General features: G+C 41.1%; 1 protein-coding gene across 5 annotated transcripts in view; it reads left to right on the plus strand.

The window, feature by feature from the left end:
- POLA1 (DNA polymerase alpha 1, catalytic subunit) overlaps positions 1 to 24,284 on the plus strand; it is a 359,222-nt gene that overhangs the window by 301,016 nt on the left and 33,922 nt on the right. The window lies entirely within an intron of this gene.

Raw genomic sequence — 24,284 nt, forward strand, 5'->3', positions numbered from 1 at the left:
TCATAGAGAAAGGTGATTTTCAAGTTGGTGGCTGACTTATATACAAGACTGAATAAACGAAATTTTGGTCCCCATGTTTGGTGCATTGTTGATCCAAAAATACATGTTCCTACTCCCGCTGAAACTCCTGCGGGAAGTCCATAGTGGCTCCTATGGAGAAAAGATGAGTTAGCAATAGTAGTAGCCTGACAGAAACCTCCACTGCAGAATAATCTCCTTTCCCACATCCCAGTTAGGGTAGAAGACCAAGAGGTGAAAAAGAATACAGTAGAACAAATAAATACCACAGTACTACAGTGATAAGCACAGTATACAATCCAAGAAGTATAGCTGGAACCTCTTAGCTTGCACATGCTCAATAGGCAGGAGTGTGGGCTCTGTCTTGGTATATCAGCACCCTCTTTTCCAGAGTAGCTAGGTGCCTTTTTGATACCCTTAAGAAGGTGAATTCATTCCTGCAGTTTGAGCTTCCAGAATGGAATACTGAAAATCAGTGATACAGGCATTCAACTTGAGATAGTTCCTTTGCTACTAGATCCAAAGGAGGCCAGGCATTTACTAATTAGTCTGTTGTTTTAGTCTAACCACAGCATCGCAAACTTTTTACTAAGGTAATGTTCGTTCTGTCACCAGCCCTCTTTAGTTAAATAAGAGGACCCATCGGCCAGGGAAGCCATTCCCAGAGTAGGGCCCTTCCTAGGGTTATACAATTAGATCATGAAATATCAAAAGTGTTCCTAGGAACCATCCCAGACGCTAAAATGTAAAGGAACAATATTTAGCAAAAAAATGAACAAGACTTTTCTGACCCAGGATAAGTGTGTTAAACTGGACAGGAAGTATACATTCTGCAGCTACTACACCTGTTTCGATGTGGGAATGTTTGTTTGAAAGCACTGAGTTTCATGTGTACAAGCCTGAAACACTATGGGCACACATCTGTATTTATTTACTTTATATATGTACACCCTAAAAAGGGCACCTATGCATACATTCTTGTCTTAACTTAAAAATGTATCATAAATGCCCCCTGTGCAGTCATAAAATGTAATAATGCTCACCATCAGTTAGCCAGGCAACTTAAAAACTCAAAATTCCCATCCAACAACTCCCCATTCTACAATTCTCTTTTTCCTTCATTTTCAAATGTCTGTCAAATGAAGGTCGATCCGATTAAAAAAACAGGAGTACTTGTGGCACCTTAGAGACTAACAAATTTATTAGAGCATAAACTAGATATCATTAACTTGGGTTTAAATAGAGACTGGGAGTGGCTGGGTCATTACACATATTGAATCTATTTCCACATGTTAAGTATCCTCACAGCTTCATGTCAACTGTCTAAATGGGCCATCTTGATTATCACTACAAAAGTTTTTTTTCTCCTGCTGATAAAGCTAATAGGTAATTAATTAGCCTCTTACAGTTGGTATGGCAAATTCCACCTTCTGTGTGTGCGTGTGTGTGTGTATATATATGTGTGTGTGTGTGTGTGTGTGTGTAATATATATATATATAAAATCTTCTTACTATATGTTCCATTCAATGCATCCGATGAAGTGGGCTGTAGCCCATGGAAGCTTATGCTCTAATAAATTTGTTAGTCTCTAAGGTGCCACAAGTACTCCTGTTTTTTTGGTGGATACAGACTAGCACAGCTGCTACTCGGAAACCTGTCATCCGATTAAAGCTGCTTTAGATGGGGGAGTGAAGTCCAAAGTCATGAAGCCCTCACAGAGAATATCCTGTCAGAAGCCCTTTCTCCCTTATGCCAGTGTGGATCCAACTTGTGCACCTCAGATGTTCTCAGCTGTGGTAGTTTGGCACAGAGAGAGAGGCAGTCTCTCTAATTGGTAGGCCCTTAGTTGTGTGGGGGTTTTATAGGTAAAAAGTAATGCCTTTAAATTTCATGTGGAAACCCCAGGCAGCCAGAGCAGATCATAGCTTAATATGTTAATAGTGAAGTCCATGAGACCTTCTCACTCGTTTCTGCTCTCTGAAAGGAAACCAGATTCTAAAGGCTCCCAGAAATTCCCGCTGCTACCTTCCTAAGTTAGGGCCTATTGCTTATGTAATGATAGTTCAACAAGAGATCTGACCTTTGCCCCCCTGCTGAATAACTGATCACAGACGATAGTAACAGTTCGGGAACTGTCATGTTTTCTTGTTAATTCCCTTCATTTAAAAAGTGGGACAGAGGAGGAGAAATGTTCCATTAATCAACTCAAAATGTGAGCAGCAAGGCTCATTTTCTTACACTTACAGGACAGGCTCTGAAGTGCTTCAGTCTGGTTCTGATCAGACAACGCAATTTCATGAGCTGCACTTTCTGAAGGCATGGATGAAGAGGTTTATGGGTAGTCTGTCAGCCATTTACATAGATGGAGATACAAGCAGCACAGCATACTGACTAACCAGACAATAACTGTGCTTGTTGTGTGAGAACTGCACCCCAAAACAAACATGTTTTTTCATGGCCACATCAGAAAATCAGAAGTGACTCTAGTGGGACTTATTGAAGATTCTATATGGCCATTCCATAGAAATCTCATACATTATGCATACAGATAAGAATTTGCTATAGTTCTTTTCTCTTTGTCATTTTTTAAAAAATCAAGAGGTATAAAGCCCAAGTAACGCTGGGTGATACCACTGTGGCTGAAACACAGCTGCTTCAGTTCCCTCATCTGCCATTGACTTCCTGTGTGACATTAGGCAAGTCACGTAGGACCAGATTCAGTCCCTTTACTCACACTGAGTAGTAAATTACTCAACAAGTAGTTCCATTGACTCCAGTAAATCTGTTCACTGTGTAAGGTACTATTCAGTGTAACAGGATCACAGTCTGACCATTAATCTATCTGTCTCCATTCTTGTCAGTAAAATGAGGGTAATAACACTTCCCCCTGTTGCCAAGGGTTGTTGAGGATAAATTTATTCATGTTCTTTTTAGGCACTCCTATACCACAGTGATGGAGGCCATATAGGTGCTTAGATATATTCTGTGGTATAGAATGTTCTCAGCTGTGGAGCTCCTTGGCACTGGAATCCAATAAACTGAGTCTGTATAGTGGCTGAACAGAAAGCACTGAAGAAGGGAGGATACTTTGCAGTCATTAGTAATTGAAACATTGCTGGATTTTAGGACGCACTGCACCTCCAAAACATATGCTAGTATTTGGAACCACAATCTAATTCTTCAGATTAGGTATTTATGTGCTGTGGCTCCACAAAAGCCTGTGCACGCTCAGAAAATGCGTTTACACGGGTATCACAGCCGTGTACATCCCCTACCTCCACCCGTTCATACAAATACCAAAAGTGCCTAGTTTACTTTATTCATCCAGAAACTGCAAAATTGAATTGAGAAAAATGAAACTCTTTTAAGCTGTGTGACTTACACATAAAAACACAAAACTCAACTCTAAATGTTTGTTTGCATCCTATAATTTAAACATTGTTTTTCCCCAGTGTGTTCATAACTTGGTGTGCCAAGTATCAGTATGAAGTGAATTTTTTTTATGGATGAGTTATTATAAAGCTTTGAAAGTAGACCCTATATAATGGAGGTATGTTGGCAGAGCTACTTAATGGGGTGGGGCTTTAATATCGGCATGTTGGCTGGTGGTGGCTGTTTGAGAGGGAGACAGGATAAGATTGGAAGGGCACCTAAGCAAGAAGATATTTTTTCTCATATAGGAGATGTGAAAGTTGATGTTTCTGTTGGAGAGGAGAGAGACACTGAGATGGAGACAATAAATGAATCACTGTGCAATGAAATATGTGGCCCTTCAGTCAATACTGGAGTTATTTTCCATATCTGTTCTGCCTGTAAAGATGAACACTGTAACAAATGGCTCACAGCAGTGGGCAGGGAAGGAGATGGAATTAGAAGTGTGGATTTTTTTTTTTTTTTTTTTAGGGGGAGTGAAGAAGGGGGATACAGCACAGAGAGCCATTCGTTTAAAAGTCAGTTAGTTGTATTCCCATCTGCTAGCAATGACAGACAAAAAAGGTGATTTCACAATACAGTGAGGTTCCATAGATAATGATCTGAGTTCTACACCTGTTTCAGTGGACAGTGCTTTTCAGTTAGTGTCACACCTTTAGGCACTAGTAATTGACTTCAGTTCTTAAAGGTAACCAAGCGTTGCTCTGCACAGGATTTTAAGAAGTCTTGCGTGGATTATTTTCCATCATGTCCTTCGATAAATGATTTTTCAACTTAGCAATTTCTAAATCTGTGAGTCAGCCGCAAATTCAACAATGTCAATTCATTGCTCCCAACTGAAGATTTGAAACAACTTTTTCTGCCTCAAAGACGACAGCTTTTAGGTGCATTTGGTTTTAGCGGTGTTTGGCCTCATTATCGTCCCGATGACGTTCCTTGAATTACAGTTACTTTTGGAGAGGAAATGTGAAACCCACAAAATATTGAAGACACAGAACTAAAACACTGAGGTTCAGGCATGAAGTCAGATGGTTTTTGTACCTTTTTTTTCCCATTTACATTTCCAACAATAAATATGGAAAGGCTATAGAGGAAAGTGAAATAGTTTTTACAGTACTTAATTATAAATAATTACAATACTTAATAATAATTAAATAATTTTAAATCCTTTAAAATATTCAGGGAGTTAACAGAGTTTAGCTATTTCCTGACCTTTCCCAAATAACGTAGGTTTTAAAAGTTGTCTAATGCATGCATGTGATCTTCACAAAGTCATGGAGACTTTACAGAATAATATCAATTCATTTACCCTTCCTTTTTTTTTTTTCCCCATCTTTTATTAAATACAAATAGTGGTTCAGATAATGTTAAGAATGTGACTTAGCTCAATTTATGAGTGTTTGGTTATGAGTGAATTCTTCTTCTGATACACGTTGCCTTAATATTGCATCATGTTTGTTTTTTTCACCCTTTATGAAAAGCACCTCCCCAAGTAACACTTAAAAAAACCAATATACTTGACATGTCTATCACTTTTCATCTAAGCTCAGAGCTTTGCAGATAATTAAATGAATTAAAGCTTATAATACTCTTCTGAAGTTATGTGAGTCCCATTTACAGCTATGGAAACTGAGGTGCATAAAAATTGGGCATTCCTAAGGTCGCACAGGAAGGCTATGGTAGAGCCAAGAGTAGAATGAAGACTGTCTGAATCCCTGTCCTGTGCTTTAACCATGGTCAATCCTTCCTCATTAGTAAAACAGGGTTGATTAAAGATGGATGTTTATCCTTACACAAATTTTGGGGGGGAGGGGAAAGAGAGATTGTAGTTTAATTTACTCCTGACTCAGCATGAATTATAATCGTTGACTTTTTCAAGTAAATATTTTGACACTACTTTGCAACTTATTGTACTTCCATAATTATGCTACATGAATGACTATTTTACATATAAGCGAAAATCAGGCAAAAATGATGTAAACTAGAAAGTGGGGAGAAACTTCAAAATAAAATGTTGCAGTCATCTAACTGAAAATTATTTAATGATATTTGGCAAGTTACAAAAATCTATATATCACCCTTTATGATTGGTACAGTTGCCATTTTGACTATTGTTAAACTAAAAACTCTTTTGAAATCTCCACTGCCCCACCCCATTGTTTCAATTTATTTTTTATGTATACCTCAGCGCTGAGACACATTTTTCCATGAAGACCCATGTCATTCTGCCTTAATTTATCTGAACACTGTCAGTTTTGTTTATAAATTGAGTTCAAATACAAAATAGCTTTTAGTATAGATCTCTTATCACAGATGAGAGGAGAGCACTTTCTGCATCCGATGAAGTGAGCTGTAGCTCATGAACGCTTATGCTCTAGTAAATTTGTTAGTCTCTAAGGTGCCACAAGTACTCCTGTTCTTTTTACTTTCTGTAGTGAAAAGAAAGTATCTGACATGCTACTGCTTTTTCAGTAGGGCACTGTCAAGGTAATTGGACCTGACTTCAAAGTTTGTCTAGGTTTCAGATCCCAATTTTATGCTTGGTGGGTTTTTTAGCTAATTTTTGTGGAGTCCGGAAATGTAACAATGCAAACGGAAACAATTTAACTCTGTATAAACCTCAGTATGTGCATGCCTAGATAGGGTAATTTTGGGGTTTAGATTTCAGGTGCTTTTTTTAATGTTCGTGTAAAAATATATATATTTTTACAAAACTTGACAGCAAGTGATTGATAAGGTCTAATCATTTTGATATTTTGAGAAATATAGTAGTTTTAAACAGATGATACAGAATTTATTTTTAAAATGTATTGTGCTTATACAGTTAATGGCTTTTATTTCCATAATGTTTTTTACTACATAATTATACATCTTAATTACGTAATTACCATCATAATTATTATGTAATTACATGTAGTTCCACTAATTACAAAATCAGGAAGTGTAATTATCTAGTAAAAACTTTCTGAAATCTTATTTATTCACAAGAGATTATTTAAAGGACTAACCAGTGACCTATTGGTACTAGTGTCTACTGTTATATATGACACCCAGGTTCAACTCCTAGCCCCTCTCACACTGCCAATGAGATAGAGAGAGCTGCAGAAAGAGCTCTTTCATTTTCTGTCAGTGGAAGTGTAAATACTACCCACCACCTGTGGATGACAAAGAAATTATGTTGATATGTTCTGAAGGTTGTTTTGTAACCTTCTTCTATTAGGTTAGTAGTGCATATATATCCTTTAAAAAAAGAACAGGAGTACTTTTGGCACCTTAGAGACTAACAAATTTATTTGAGTATAAGCTGTGTTACTAAAATCAAATGTCCACAAGGACTGATACCTTTAAACTGGAACTTTTAATAATTGGAAGCGAGTTAAAAGTTGAAATAATCAGATAAGTGTGGAGCTTAGGACAAGATAATTTTGTTTTGAATTTTCCCTGGTAAACTGGTATCATATCACAAATGTGAGTCAAAAAATCATTAGAAAAATATAACTTGTGTAACCAAGGCAAACTTGTTGTACAGCACCACCTGTAGACACTGAGATTATACATCAGAATCAGTCTTCCAGACCATTCCTATAACTTTGACCCATTCGGGTAAGGACTTTCATTCATTTCATTTGCTAGTTTATCTATACCTGTTATCCATTCAAATTTGGTGTTCCTTCATTTTATTATTGAAAATTATTTACACAGAAATAATCATGAAACTGAGGATATAGAATGTTACTTACATTAACTCCCACAATTTTTTGTGTCTGGCATTTTGGGACTTTCTGCTTATGGAGTCTGCTCTCACTCAGAAATATAATAGGTGAAATATGTGCCTGCTTATGGCTATGTATATATGTGGGGTGAAATCTTGACTCCATTGAAGTTAATAGCAAAATTCTCATTGACTTCTGTGGGGCTAGTATTTCATCCATGGTCTGTCAGTGCTTTTTCAGGTTCATCATTTTGTTTCCTAGTATTGCTGTATTTTAATGTCTGATGTTTGATGACACTTTCTATTACTTTTATTTAATTTATATAATTGGATAATAATACAGTTTGAAACAAAAAATAGGTTATTGTAGTTCAGACAGTAACTTTTAATCGCTTAGAATTTCATGCTTACATTTGGTTAAAATGGAGTAGAAATGTGTAAAACCACTCACATCTATACATTAAATATATCAATAACCTTTGGTAGACTGAATAAAAAGAGTATTATAAAGTCCGAATTAATTCCTGGATGTATCATTCAGCAAACCTGTGATATTAATCAAAATAACATCAGAAATACAAGGCTTAGTCCTACATTCACCATGACAGCAAATATATGGTAAATAAATGTCAAAATATTGGTGTAAAGTGAAGCTCCAAAGAGAGAAATACCTTCAATAACACAGGGGGAAAAAAACCAATTTGAGCCTAGGAGAAGGGTGTTGTAGGAAAATAAATAATTAGAATTTAGTGTGCACCAATAAAAAGGGACAAAGAAGGGAAATAGTCACTAAGTGTTAGGAATATTAAATCAATGTTGTTTTTGTGGAATTGTCCTGCACATTATATATGTTCTTGGTGGAATTGGGGTTGTGTGTCTGTTACCTTTTATATAAGCTTCCTGCACTGACTAGAATGACTCGTCCCCATAGAAATTTTACCAGCCATTTTAAATGTATGTACCAACTCATTTTAATTCCCAAATTAAGTTTTAAACATAAAGGGTTAAATCCTCAGATGATATAAATTTTTGTAGTTCTACTTACATTAAATGCAGGTACACCAATTTACACAAGCTCAGGTTCTCTCTTTGGGTCAGATCCTATCTTCAAATCAGTTTCTTAAACTTCCCAAACTGGACTTTGACTGTTAAAATGTAAATATACATTAATTATTGTTGGAAGCAGAGTTTAAAAACTGAATGCATTTTTTTGTCTCTAAGTCAGATTTTAGTTTTATTTTTTTTATGGCAGTAACCTTGAAAAAACAATAATAATCGCATTTGAGAAAATTCATAAGTCTGTGTATCCTAAACAGAAAAAATTTACATTTTCAAAAACATGGTGAAGCTTATTTATTTTAATTTTTTTCCCCCTAGAGCATGTATGACTGAAAACTAAGATATAGGCTACCTCAAGGTGTTGAGGGCTATGTATGTAACAGCGTGGCAATACAGAAAGGGGTTTTTTAAATTTTATTCTCTGGCAGACATGAGAATTTTTTAATTGGCATAGGTTTTGTGAATTATGCATGATCCATTGATAAAAAAAATTAGCATAAGACAACTGAGCATCTGAATGCAATTTTAAATTGATTTATTGAAATGTTCTTATTGGAAGTTGTGCTACAGTGTGATGCTCATCTGTTTAGCATAGTAGAAGCAAGGTAGTTTACAATGGAGAAAATTGTGTGTGTTTCTGTAAAAATAAAAAATAAACCAAAAACATTTTTAGAGATTTTATTGCTGTGAAAGTGAAATATGCATGTGAAAGGTACAGTGGGCATATGCTGTATAAAAGTTCTCAAGCAGTCAATATCCCCCAGTCTTGACTTGTAATCCACCTACTGTTTCAGTCTGTAGCCTATCTAACCAAAGATCTAGTTGTCCTATGTGATGTGATGGTTTTATGATGTAAACAAAGAAAGGTGAATGACTAGGATATATGTAGGGTACCCATCACCATAAATTGTGAACACTAAACACCAGACTTGGGACAAATGAATCCCTGGTCTAATTCCATTGGCTTCCAGGGATGAATTAGACTGCTTGCCATTTGTAACTTAGTTGAAGATCTGCTCCCAGAAAGGTTAGTGGGATAATTCTCTGTGTCGCTTAGCCCATTTCCGCATTTTTTTTTTAAACCAATGGAAGCCTCTTTGCAAGAAGTTGATTTGATCCTGCCAGGATTACAACTGTCAAATGAATATCAAAATGTTTTCCCACCTTAAATAATTTAACTCAGAATATAATAATGTAATTATTTTGACATGAAAACGTTACGTACTGTAGTATTTCCACTTATCTTAAAACAGACGTTTTCACTTTACAAGAGATGCATGCAATAAGACAAAACAAAAAAATGAATAAAAGGGAGTGAGTGACAGACTGAGCTACTTTGTTTAGAGGATAAAAACAAATAAAATCCTATTAGTGTCAAATATTATGAACTTAAAATTAAAATGTTCAGCTATTTATAGGGCTGTTTCATATTTTTTTTATATAACAGTAGGTGGGTACATAAATGTTTAGCACATGAAACCAGCGATGTATTTATCAGGTGAATATTTTCTGTTTGAACTGGTGAGTTCACGGTGGAGTGGAAAAGGGACATTGGTAGAAATTGTTTGTATATTGCATTACGTTGTGTAAAGTACATATGTCACATTACGTGTATTTTCCTTCCAAAATCCTACTTTTTCATTTGTGAAATAGAATGGTTGTGTTTGCTTTTTGCTAAGACTTAAATAGTTCAGAATGTGTTTATTAAAAATTAACTAGTGCAAATTACCAAAATAAGTCTCATTAATGCAATATAGTTACTAAAAGAAATGTAGCTATTATGCTTTTGAGCACCTATTAAGTGGCTACCAATAATTACTAATTGTTTTAATTTCTTCATCTTTTTTGTTTGGGGGGAGGTTTTTATTTTTGATATCTTGTCCATGACTTATTGGGGTTGTAGGCTGATTAAGTGTCAACTTGATATACCATATAATTGTGATTTATGAAAAGTTACTTGTGTAAAAAAGTAGTGACTGTTTGTTTGTTGGCTTGTATTACAGGGGGGGAAATACGTATACATACTTTTTCAGATTGTGCATATGTGGGTGTCTGAACTTTAAATATGTAAATTAGTGGATAGTGAACCACACAGAAGGTTCAGTTCTCTTCATAGATGCATATTCTTTATTAGGATTCTTATCTGAATCTTTTTTTGAGAGTTTGACTGGACATCTGAGAACTGACTTTTTTTTTTTCTTTTCTTCTTTTCTTTTACTTAGTTTCACTCTTTCATGGTTTCAACTGGATGTAAAATACTACACAAATAGCCATTTTCTCTGTGCTTCCAGAAAAAATAGGAAGTGCAATTCAACACAGAATTTTAAAGAAAGGTCTCTGAGCCTTTTTGAACTGTAACTAGAATGTGAGTTGTTTATTTTCAGTTTTTGAGGAAAGTTTTAGGTTAGTTCAGTTTTTTTTAATTAATTTGGATTATTTTGGGGCAGATTAGTTAAATATGGAAATTACTCAGTCTTTAGTATCCCGTCTCCCATCTATGCCTCGCTGCTCTGGGAGGAGGTTTGCTTTTTACACTGTCTTAGTGCTCTAGGTTTCTGAAGGAGAAGCAAAAGTCCTTGACTACTACTTCCAGTGGAGCATGTATGGATGTTCCACTTCAGGTGCTCACACGCGCCACGTGCCTTTGATCAGAGTTTTTCATGAGCAGTGTCCATTCGGCCTACGCATAAACTACTGACCTCATGCCTCAGACTATGGCTGTATAAGGCTGTGCAGGCAGACCGTACTCAATTCCTTCTCAATTGCCTCAGCCTGAGAAGTAGCCCAGTGTGTCCTCTTTGTGCATGCCTTACATGCTTACTGAGATCATTTACTTAGGCCTGGTCTACACTAGAAAATTAGGTTGGTTTAACTACATCTGTCAGAGATGTGAAAAATCCACACCCCTGAGCAGTGTTGTTAAACCAACCTAAGTCCCTGTGTAGTCAGCGCTAGGTCAACGGAAGAATTCTTCTGTCACCCTAGCTACCACCTCAGGGATGTGGAGGTAGTGTCTACACTGAAGCGCTACAGCTGTGCCGCTGTAGCGTTTTAAGTGTAGACAGGCCCTTAGTTTATGTAGTTTACTTAATTAGTTTTAAGTAGTTAGTTACTGGCTACTAAAAAGATTGCTTTATTTCCTTTGAGGAAATCCCCCCCCTGTGAGGGGCATGCCCAGTTCACTGAGGTTTAAACGTTGCCTCACATGTAAAGAGGCTAGTTCAGTCAAACTCTTTATTTGGCTTTGCTGCCTAGGGGAGTTGCACTTCCCACAGCAGTGTAATATTTATTTGGCCATCAAATCCAGGGCCCAGAAGAACCAGGCAATCAAGTTGTGACTGTTAATGATAGAGTATTCTCTTCGGAGCCAGATCAGGAGAAACCCCCCTGTACATCAGTCCCTGGGGGTCAGTAGTGCCCCTTAAACCTCAGTGCAACACTCTCCTAGAAAGAGGAAAGCCTCAAAGACCTCCTTTTAAAGATCCTAAGAAGAGGAGTTCTAATTCTTCTTCAAGTAGTGTTCCTATGGGTGCTCCACTCCAGGTGTGCATGTGCTTCTCAAGCCCTTGATTTCTAGCTAGCTGTATCCGTTCGGCCCATGCAGGCATCCTATGCCTTCTCATAGCAGAAAACAAGCTCTATATAAGGGGGTGTGGATGAGTTGCCATCAGTTCCTTCTCTACCACCTCAGCCCGAGACAGAACACGAGCAAATCTGCCTAGAGCGTACTCGGACTTTCTCCACTTTTATCTATTAACACTAGTTAGTTTACTGTTTTAATGTTTGTATAGTTATTTGGTTTAGCCAAGAGGACTGCGTTTCCCTCTCTTCTCCCAAGGAGTCTTGTCTTTTCCTGGCAAGGTGTGCCTGATTCTCCAAGATTCAAACATTGCCTCTCCTGCCAGAAGGCTACACCGGTGAGCGACAGACACTCCAAGTGTATCCCTTGCTTGGGAGAGTCCCATATCTCCCAGAAGTGCTCCGTTTGCTTAGCACTTAAGTCCAAGGCTTGGAAGAACAGGGAGATAAAGCTCAGACTGTTGACAGTGTAACGTTCCCTGCAACCACTCTCTGAGCCAGGTCAGGAGATCCCCCCATACATCCAGCATCCCGTCCATTTCAGGGCATGCTTATCCTAAGAAAAGGAAGCCTTTGGCGCGCTCTGGGAAGACTCCCCAAAAGAGCACAGACTCTGCCTAAAGAGCCAGCTCCAAAAAAGACCCAGGTTCCTGTTGAATCCCTCAGTATCCAAGAGTACATTGAGGCCAAAGACTCTTACTCTGGTACCGGCAGGCCTGCGAAGACCCATAGCTCCAACACGGCCCTTGTTATGCTCTACCTAACCTTCCACTAGTAAGGAGAAATTCAGGGTACCATCAAGCTCAGCCCCGTCATCAGCACAGTAGCATTCCCCTCAGTCGTTGGTGCTGTCATGCGCCTTAACCCAGCCATCGTTACTGTTGCAAGTAGCTCAGCTGAGTGTGACTGTACAAGTGGTACTCTCGGTACTGAGCAAGCATTGGTGTCTGACAAGGCCTGTGGAACACTCAACATTATTAGTATTGTCAGCTCCAACCATGGCGACTTTGACTAAGGTGTCAGTACTTGTCTCCTTTCCTCAGGAGTTCCAATACTTGAGGGATCTCTTGGTGTCGAATAAACCAGAGTCCCTGTTGCTCTCAGGTACCAAGCATCTCGTAGTACCAATACCTGAGTCTTTGAGTGGCCTCTCCCTGGCATAGGACTCTCCTTCGTCCTCATTGGCTGCTCCCCTATGGGAGGATGTGGAGGAGGAGGAAGAAGAGCACTTCCAGTCAGTCTCCTTGATTTTTGTTCTCCTACATACCTCTTAAGGAATCTGCCCTTGCTCAGGGAGGACTTCATTGGGCATCAATCATGATGGAACCACCCTTTATGCCACCCCCACTCCCTTATGCAATGGGCCTCACAGGCTGCCTATCGACAACAGTTCAATAAACCACCAGTACCGTCCATTGTGGAGACCAGAGTTCCACATCCTCCTCCTGCCCTTCTAACGCAGGAGATGTTTGAGGAGTTGGAGGCTAGGACAGATGAGGAATTTACCCCTGAAACTACCATTTCATTGTTATTGCCCCCTCCTTCCATCGATGTTGACTTCAGACAATTCCAGGACATCAGTAGAAGGGTAATGGACACTCCGCAAATCCCTCTGGAGGAGGTCAAAGACCAGCAGTGCAGGCTGCTTGATATTTCACAGTGAGCAACGCCCTCCAGAGGGCGCTCCCTATTAATTAGGCTTTCCTGAATCCAGTTAAGATAGTATGGCAGACTCCAGCAACTATTCAACCAATGTGCAAAAGGGCTGACCAGAAGTATAATGTGCCCCTGAAGGACTCTGACTTTTTTTGTTTTCCATCTAACTTGTGGTGAATGCTGTGAATGAGTGGGATAGACAGCACTTTTCCCCTATGACAAGGAGCAAAAGCAATTGGACCTCTCTGTATTAAAATCTTACTCATCCACAAAGCTGCAGTTCCGGAGCTTGAACTATCAGGCAGTCATGGCTACATATAACTTTACTAATTACAATAAGCTCATGGCCTTTATTGAACATCTCCAACATGACTTCAGGGAACAATTCCAGTCTATTGTTGCAGGGAGTCAGCTGTTGGCCAGAACAGCTCTCAAAGCATCCTTGATGCTGTAGATACTGCTGCCAAATCCATCTCCATGGTGGTAGTTATATGCAGGGTGTCCATGCTCCAGCTTTCAGGGTTATTGAGAGAGGTCCAAAACACAGTAGAGGACCTCCCCTTTGATGGTCACAATCTCTTTTCAGCAGCCACAAACGACTCCCTGCACATGCTTAAGGACTCCAGGGCCACCCTTTTTTCCTTGGGTTTTATGCAAGAAGCACTTCAGTAGGTCAGACTGCCCAGAGATCAAGCCCTGCTCGGTTCCAGGGATGCCAGAGACCTACAGAACCCCCCAGAAAGAGAGACAGGTTTCAGAGGAATAAGGCTATCCAACTGCCCTCCACAACCACCCAGGTGTCATCTAACCAGCAGTTTCGATGGGTTGCTCAAGGGTTTGAATCCTCCCATTCCAACTTTTAGCCTACCTCCCTGCCTTTGGGGATTGCCTTGTCCATTTCTACCAGGCTTGGGAGAAGATCACCACAGACCAGTGGGTCTTGGAGGTCATAACATAGGGCTACACCATCCAGTTTTTGATGCTCCCTCTCTTCCATCCTCCTTCCCATCCCTCGTCAGAGACCCCTCTGGTGAACTTCTACTAAGGCAAGAGTTGAACTTTCTCCTCCAGCTAGGAGCAATAGAGCTGGTCCCTTCCACTTGCAGGGGGAGGGAGTTCTACTTGAAATACTTCCTAATAGAGTCCTGCACGAGATTATTTTTGATCCCACTCTTGTCCCGCCCCGTGATACCCACTGTCACTCCAACTTGCTCCTACTAGTATGGCTGCAGTCCTGTGGGATCCCAGTCCTCCTGCAGGTCTCTACACTAGTCCCACACAGGGCTCTACTTCCTAGTACTGAAAATGGACGGAGATGGGAGGCTGATCTTAGATCTAAAACAGCTGTACAAGTTTGTGAAGCTTCAAAAGTTCAGGATGGTGACTAACAACTATAATTCCTGCTCTAGAGGAAGGGAATTGGTTTTTGTCCCTCAGCCTACAAGACACTTACTTCCATATGGCCATACACCCATTGCACAGGAAATGCCTACAATTTCATTTCCAGTAAAGATTGTGCTTCCCTTCAGTCAATCTGCAGCTCCAAGGGTGTTCTCAAGGTTCCTAGAAATAGTGGCGGCTCACCTTTGGCAGGAAGCAATTTTCATCTTGCTGTACCATGATAACTGGCTTCTCAAAGGCCAGTCTGTCAAGGCAGTGTTGTCATCCGCTCAGAAGTCACTTGCTCTGTTCCAAGAGTTAGACCTACAGCTGAATGTAAAGAAACCCACTTGAGTATCAGTGCAGAGAATTCAGTTTATAGGGATGTACTTGGACCCAGTGACAGCCAGAACATATCTTCCTTTAGAAAGTTTTGTAACTCTGCCAGGACTAGTAGGGATGATTCATAGAAGCCTTGGGAAATCAATAAGGAACTGTCTTAAACTCCTGTGTGATCAATCACGCCTCTGTTGCATCCAAGGTTGGTTGAGAACTGCATGCTGTCCGACCAAGGACAACTTGGACAGGCAGGTGGCGGTCCCCTTGCACGTAAAGAACTCCCTGAACTGGTGGAAGGAGCAGCTCCATGTCTATGAGGGCATCCCTTTCTGCCACCCAACCCTGTTAGTGACTAACATCCGATGCATCCTTGTATGGGTGGAGAGCCCACCTCTGTACCCTCACAGTTCAGGGCAAGTGGATGGCCTAGGAAACCAGTCTCCACATCAACTTGTATCCTGCTCTATGAAAGTGCAGTAGGTGTTATTACACAGTAGAAAAACATCAACCCGCACTTCTTACCTGCAGAAATGGAAGGAATTTGCCCATTGGCACTGTTATCTCTACCTCTGGCCTCAGTTGATTCCCCTTTCCGTCGTCGTGGGTTACTTGCTGAATCTGAAGACATCCGGGGTATTTATCAGGTCAGTTAAGGTACACCTGGCTGCTATATCAACTTTTAATCCCCGGGTCTGAGTAATCTCTTCCCCACATTAGGCACCCCACCCCTTCCTGGGACCTCAGTCTGGTTCTCAACTAGGTTCTCTCATAAAACCTCCATTTGAACCAATGGCTACCTGCTCTCTTCTTCAGTTATCTGTGGAGATGGCCTTCCTAGTTAACATCAGTTCAGCCCATAGGTTTGGGGAAATTGGTTTGGAACTTTGATGGCAGATCCCACCTTTATCACATTCTTTCATGATAAGGTCTCTTTATGTTCATATTCCAGGTTCCTATCCAGCGTTACATCAGATTTTCATCTTAATCCATCCATCTACTGGTATTTTTTCTAAAACCTCACAGTTCTCAGAAGGAATCCTACTCCCATATCTTGGATGGTAGAAGGGTCTTAACCTTCTACTTGAATAGGAATAAGCAGTGTAGGAGATTGGCTAGACTCTTCATATGCTTTGCAGATCTAAGAGGCCCCCATTTCTGCCCAGAGACTTTTGAAATGGATATCTGGTTGTATCTTCACCTGTTATGCATCTGCAGGTGTTCAGCCCCCGGGGGGGTGAGAGTTTATATCAGCTAGATTGCAAGCAACATCTGCTGTATTTTTGAAGAATATCTCAGTTTCTGAGATTGTAGCTGCTTTTCCTGGTCTTCAATCTATATGCTTTCCAAAGCATTATGCCCTCCTCTATGCAGTCAGGTCCAGTGTGGCGCTTGGCTCAGCAGTACTGTCTTTGGTTCTGGACTCTGAAAATCCTGTAGCTCTAAAGGCAAATATGGCTCGGAGAAGGCTCCGGTGTCGTCTAGCAGAGATGGTCAGAGCAAACACAGGAGATCCATACTGTCAGACTTAACCCCGCTCCCGGTACCCTTATTGAGCTCTTTGATAGTGTGTAAGTCTAAGCCTGCATCTACATCAGTGCCGCCTGTGAAGTCTCAAAACCACTACTAGTTTCAAAACCACTGCTGCAGAGACAAGGATACCGGTCTGTCCATGCTGCAGTTTCACTTGGTGCTGCAGGACTTTAGGTATCCGAAAGACTTATTTGTGACTGTTGAACCAGAGTCTCCATTGCTGGCATCTCTCAGTAAAAAGAACCTCTCAGTCTCTGGACCCTTATATATTACCAGTACTGTCACCTCCCTTTTCAATTGGAGCTCCCCTGATAGAGGAAGAAGAGGATGATCATGGAGACCTCCCTTCAGTATAATCTATTTCTGTTCAGAGACTCTCCTGTGTACCTATATACAAACCTCCTTTCTCAGAGACAGGGAAGATGTCTGGGAACCTCATCACTCCAGTGATGTTCTATATAAACAGACAGGGTGGTGCTTGCTCTTCTCCCCTATGCCAGGAAGCCCTCAAACTGTGGGACTTCTGCATCGCCCACTCAATATATCTTGAGGCATTGTACCTCAGAACGAGCTGGCCAATCGTCTCAGCAGGTCCTTTCACAATCACAAGTGGTCCCTCTGTCCAGATGTCGTGATCAGCATCTTCCAACATTGGGGATTTCCCCATTCAGAGCATACAATTTATAGGGGCATCCCTGGATTCCTTGGCCTCCAGGGTCTTTCTTCCCATGGACAGATTCATGATGCTATCAGATTTATCACAGCTATTCAAGGGAGTCCCCAGACTTCAATCAGAAACTGTCTTCAACTTCTGGATCACATGATTGCTTGTACTTTTTTCACAGAACATGTAAGATTACACCTTCACTATTTCCAGGGGTGGCTCAGATCACTTTACTTGCCAAACAGGCAGCCTAGACAAACAGGCGTCAGTTACTCAACAGGTCAGATGCTCCCTGGACTGGTAAAAGGTTCATTGAAAAGTAGGGGCGAGGGTCCCCTTCCTCCAACCGGCACTAACTTTAATTGTAACCATGGATGCATCTCTGTTAGGACGGGTGGTGCAACTCAATGTTCTCAGCAGTTGGTCTCAGTACAAAGCAGATAGTCACCTTAAGAGATCCGTATCAACCCGCTGGCGCTCAGAGCGGTCAGAAATGCCTATCTTCACTTTCTGCCTCTCCTCAGATACAGGTCTATCAAAGGCATGACAGACAATGTAGCCTGCATGTCCTATATCAATCGGCAGGAAGGAGTGAGGTCCTCTTCCCTCTGTGCTGAAGCAATAAAGTAATGGAACTGGTGCATAAAACATTGCATAAGAATTTCAGCAATGTATCACTTGGTCAGGCAAAATGTCAAAGCTGACAATCTCAGTAGGTGTTTTTTCCCAAGAGTACAAATGGAAGTTGCATTCTCAGATTCTTGTTGGCATGTTTCAGTCTTGGGGATTTCCAGAAGTGGACTTCTTTGAAACAACTACAAACAAAAAATGCTGTCTATTCTGTTCAAGGGTTGGAGTCTAGGTCACAATCCCTTGAAGGACTCCTTCCTCCTTACTTGGAGAAAGAAGCTGTTTTATCCTTTTCCCCCAACGCTTCTGATTCTCAAAGTGGTGAGCAAAATCAGACAGAATAAGACCAGAGTTATTGTAATCACCCCAGCATGGTTGAGGTAGGCATGAGTTCCTTATCTGTTTTGTCTAAATCTTTGTCCAGTAATAAATATTCCAATCACTCCTCAACTCCTCTCTTAGGATGGTGGTCACCTGCTACCTCCCAGTCAGAGCATTCTCCGTCTCAAGGTGTGGCTCTTGTATGATGATCCGTGGAATTATTCAGTCTGTTCTGCAAAGGTGCAACAGATATTATTAAGTAGTAGGAAAAATTATACCAGAAGTAGTTACTTTCAAAAGTGGAGAAGATTTACCCATTGGGGGGAACTCCAGAATGCTGTCCCAAATCTACCTTGCTTCCTCTTGTTCTGGAATACCTGCTTCAACTAAAGAAAGCGGGTCTATCACTTAGCTCTCTCAAGGTTCATTTGGCTTCATTAACATCTTTTCACATCTCTATTGAGGGGGGTTCTGGCTGTTTACTTACCCTACAACTCATTGATTGATTGATTTTTGCAATCCCTCGATTTGAGGATGATCTCTACCATAGATTTACATGTGGGTCCGGAGATGACTCAGGAGTCCAATACTGGAACCTCAAATCTGCCCGCAATTGGTACAGACATTCTGTGGCAGGCCACCTGCCTGTTGGGAGAAAGTTCTTTCTTCCTTCTTTCTCTCTTTTCAGCTTCAAGGGCAAGGCGCTTCTCCTCGAAGCGGGCCACTGCCTGATGGAGGCTATGGCACCATTAGGTTCGGTTCATGGCTTGCTTCTCCCAGCTTGTGATGTCTATATCAGTTTTCTTAAGATACACTTTCAGTGTGTCTTTGTAGCATTTCCTCTGACCACGACAGGATCTCTGACCATGGGTGAGCTGAGAGTAGAGGACTTGTTTTGGGAGGCGTGAGTCTGGCATCCGCACACAATGTCCAGCAAACAAAGTTGGTGCATGAGGATCATTGCTTCAATGCTGGTGACATTGGCTTCAGCGAGGATGCTGGCGTTGGTGCAGCGATCTTGCCACTTGACGTGAAGGATCTTCTAGAGGCATCGTTGGTGGTACCTCTCCAGACTCTTGAGGTGCTGTCGATTGCATCCATAGAGGAGTGTAGGAACAACAATTGTCCTATAGACCTGGATCTTGGTGTTCTGCCATAGGACATGGCCCGTGAAAACGCATCGGAGCAATTTCCCAAAGGAAGCACTTGCGCACTGGATCTTGTGGTGGATCTCACTGTCAATTTTTGCATTTTCAGAAAGTTGGCTACTGGGGTAGCAGAAGTGCTCAACTGTCTCCAAAGTCTGACCCTTGATGGTGATTTGTGGTGGGTCATGTGCAAGGCCTGAAGCAGGTTGATAGAGCACTTTAGTCTTCTCAATATTGAGTGAGAGTTCCAGGCTTCGGTAAGCATGTGCAAGAAAATCCAGTATGGACTGAAGGTCATTCTCAGTGTGTGCGAGGATGACACAGTCGCCAGCATACTGAAAATCAGTAGTGGATGCCCTGAAGACTTTAGAGTTCGAGCAGAGATATCAAAGATTAAAGAGCTGTCCATCCATTCTGTATTGAATGTCAACTCCATTGGGGAGGTGATCTTTAACAAGGACCAAAATGACTGCTAAATAGATGGAGAACAGGGTTGGGCCAATAACTTAACCTCAATTCTGATGATGAAAAGTTCCATCTCAAGGCGGAAAACGATGGCATTCATCTGATCATGGAGAAGCCTAAGGACCTTAATAAATTTTGGAAAGCAGCCAAATCCGGCTAGCACCTTCCACAGGGCTTCGCGACTGACGGAGTTAAAGGCCTCTATCAAAGTGATGAAGGCCATGTATGGGTCCTGCTCCCAAGACTTTTCCTGAATTTGGCGGGCAACAAGATCATGTCGGTTGTCCTGCGGGATGGTCTAAAACCGCACTGAGATTCCGGCAATATTCTCTCAGCAAGGAGAAGTAATTGGTTTAAGAGGATACGGGCGAGAATTTTTCCTGCTGAAGTTAGCAAGGCAATGCCTTGATAAGTCAGAGTGTGGAAACTGTCTCCTGTCTTAAAGATTGTAACAATGTTAGCCTTTCTCAGGTCTTCTGGAATCTTCTCATTATACCAGATATGAAGAAGTTGTTTGTGGGATTTCCTTACCAGTTCTTCACCTCTAAACTTGTAGACTTCAGTTGGTATGCCATCTGGCCCTGCTGCCTTGTTGTTCTTAGTTTGCATAATGGCTCATGTTACTTCTTTGAGGCAGAGGGTCAGCAAGAGATTCTCTTTCATGTCGTTGAGGTATAGATTCGATAGTGACATCAGAGACAGTTGACTCACAGTTCAGGAGTAACTCAAAATGCTCCTTCCATCTGGCTTGGACTCTTGAGGGCAAGATTCTAGGTATAAGCAAGGGATCACCAGCTGCTTAGCCTGGGACGTATAGCGCTTGCTTATTATACAAGCTTCTATTGTCCCTTGAAACTTAAGACTGTAACCCTACAACTCTATAGTTCATGAAGGGTGTGGATAATCACTTCCCACCAAAGAAAGTCCCCACCCCAGATTGGGACCTTAATTTGATTCTTAAAAGTCTCATGAAATTTCCTTTTCAGCCAACAGCAACCTGCTCCTTACTGAATTTGTCCATGAAAATAGCCTTCTTTATGGCTATTACATCAGCTTACAGAGTCGGAGAGACTGGGGCCTTGATGGCAGAGTTTGTTTTCTGCAAGGACGTTTCCTTCTGACCACCCCACAGGTTTCTTTCTAACATGTCTTCTGTGTTTCATCTGAGTCAGATCATTTACATACCAGTTTTCTTTCCAAAACTACATAATTCCACACTGGAGACTGTTCTCCGTATCCTAGATGTCAGGAGGATGTTAGCCTTCTATGTAGATAGGACTAAATCATTTAGTAAATCTCCTAGACTGTTAGTTTCATTTGCAGACAGATCTAAAGGTTCTGCTCTTTCTACCCAAAGACTATCAAAATGGATTTTGGGGTGTGTTATGGCTTGTTACAGTGCTGCCAGAATTCCACCCCCTATTGATGTGTCATCTCAGTTGACAAGGTCACAATCTGCATCTATGGCTCTACTTTAAAATGTCCCAGTATTTGAGATCTGCAGAGTTGCTACATGGTCTTCAGTATGTATCTTCTCCAAGCACTACGCCTTAGTCAGTGCCTCTAGCTCTGATGCAGCAGTTGACAATTCAGTTCTTTCCTCTGTGCTGGACTCGATTTCAAAGCTCCCTGCTCGGGAGTCATCGGGAGTCACCTGAAGTGACACACCCATTAGGGACACTATTCAAAGAAGAAAGAGGAGTAACTCTGGTTCTTCGAGATGTGTCACCGTATGGGTGCTCCACTACCCACCCTCCTTCTCCTCTGCTTCAGCGTTTCTTTCTGACACTTAGTGGTGGAGAAGGAACTGAGGGTGATTCATGTGCACAGGCTATTACAGCCTTGGTGCAAGGCATGAGGTTGTCAGCAGCACATGCACCGGCTGAACAGACACTGCTAATGAAGGTCTCCGATCAAAGGTGCATGGGGCACATGCGTACCTGAAGTGGAACACCCATAAGGGGACACATCTCAAAGAACCACAGTTACTGCACAGAGTGAGTAACCTTTCTTTCTCCTCAGGCAGCTGCTTTTCCACAGATGGGCACACACCCACAATAGACAATACAGAAGTATACCTGGATGGGACTTCTATCTATAATCAGGAAGAAAATATAGATTCAATCAGAGGTCCCTAAATGTCCAAAAGTCATTTATTCACTTGCAGATGCACACATAATTTTTTTAAAGACCCGAAAATGGCTCTTTAACCCACCCATCCCTTATGTTTTTTCAGAAGTGATATTAGTGGGCAGAATCATTGTAAAAAGTACGTTGTATTCCAACAGGATTTATTCAAATAAGACATTTTTTTTCCTTAGCAGTAATTATAGAATGAGGTTTTTTTAGAAACAGGTAAGGAGCTTACTGCCACTGCATCAAAACACATGGAACTGTATTGGCAGCAGTTATGCTGCAATAATTAAGGGTCTGCCAAAGTATCAAGTTTGGGGGGTAATTGTTTGGTGCGCTACCCTGGGGATACATCTGATCTTATTAAATAGGTTTTGTTTAATGAACTAAAAGAAGAAATAAAGTGTAGTTTAAAGGATTGTAGAGATTACACTAAATTAGGAGTTGCAAATACTAGCAAGGAAGGAGAAATTATAAAAATGAGGGTGGGGGGAACCAGAGAAATTAGAAACTGGATAGGTGAATAAGAAAACTTAGAAACAATGCAAATGAATATGTCTGCAGAAAAGTCCAAAATACATATATATTCAATGTGAGAGAAAAACCTGGAGAATTGTAATGCTGAAGGAGATTTACCAGCTACAACTTCGTAATGCAACAAGGCAGCAAAACTGTCCTTTGCAAATTTGGACTGCACATGCAGAGGAATCACTTTATGAGGAAAGATTTAAATAAATGTAGCTTGTCTAACCAGTGACTAAGAGGATAAATAATTCTACAAATATTTGAAGGATAGGTACATCAAGAAGGGAGGAAAAAATACAGTTAATACAACAAGGCATAACTACACTTAATAGGATAATACTAAAGAAAGGAAAATGTAATGAACACCTGGAAAGTTACTTTTGACTAGTTTTCCAAGAAAGTGGAGAAGACTATGTTGCTCATGACATCAAAACTAGATTGGAAACACTGGTAAATGTACAACAGGGAACAAACCGTCATTGCAGGGAGTTGGACTATATAATCCAATAAGCCTTTCTCTTTTCCGTATGTGGACCTAATAATTTGACTATTTCAAAAAAAATTTAAATGACTGGAATATTGTTGTGAAAAAGGGTTACTTTGTATGCCAAGATGTTCTTTGTTTCTCTGAAAATTTCATGAAAGTTTAATTTCACATATTTATTGTCCCCCTGTGGCTGTACCTTTGGCCTTTTCCTTAAAATATCACTTCTTTGTAGGAAATAGTACTACAGTAGAACCTCAGAGTAACGGACACCTTGGGAATGGAGGTTGTCTGTAACTCTGAAATATTTGTAACTCTGACCAAAGTGCAGTTCAGGCTCCAGATCCAGCAGCTGAGCTCCCTCCTCAGTGCCGGCAGCTTCTTTAAAGGCAGCTTCTTTCCCTGGGTCCGACTGAGTTTGCAAGCTTGTCCCCCTTCAGACGGGGGAGGGAGGGTTAAAAACAGCATGTCCCCCTCCCAGCGGTTGGTGGGGGTGAAAGCAGTGCAGACCCCAGCGCTGCTCCTACTCTGCTGGCTCCAGCTGCCTTGAGCTGGCAGCCTAGCGTCTTCACCTCCTAGCTGTAAGTGGCTACCTATTGCATGGGGGTGGGGTGGAAACAGGCAGCCCATATGAGTCTCCCTTTTAAGATGCAGTACAGGCACAGTACAGTATTTTGCTTTATTTTTTTTTCTTTTGGTCTCTGCTGCTGCCTGATCAGTTACTTCCAGTTTCACATGGTGTCCGGTTGACCGGTCACTCCGTAACTCTGGTGTTCATATCTTTGAGGTTCTACTGTACAGTGTATCACAAATTGGCCATCTTGAGAGACAATAGGGTATATTTCCACTTGAAAAATGGGAGCAAGGCCATCAACCTTTCTGTAAGAACAAAACAGAGTGAATAGGGATGTATAAACTGTGACAGGGTCAGGCCAGACGGCTACAGGAGAGTGATAGAAGGCAAATATATTAGCCCCAGGTTAAGTAGGTCCCTTTTCCCTGGGTAAGGTAACAGGGAAGGTTCCAGAACAATCAGGAACTTTCTGGAAACAATTAAGGCAGACAGGCTGATTAAAACACCTGCAGCCAATCAAGAAGCTGCTAGAATCAATTAAGGAAGGGTAATCAGGGCTCCTGGTTTTAAAAAGGAGCTCACTTCAGTTTGTGGTGTGAGTACGAGGAGCTGGGAGCAAGAGGCGCAAGAAGCT

This window comes from Caretta caretta, chromosome 1 (genome assembly GCF_965140235.1).
Source record: "Caretta caretta isolate rCarCar2 chromosome 1, rCarCar1.hap1, whole genome shotgun sequence".
Lineage (NCBI taxonomy): Eukaryota > Metazoa > Chordata > Testudines > Cheloniidae > Caretta > Caretta caretta.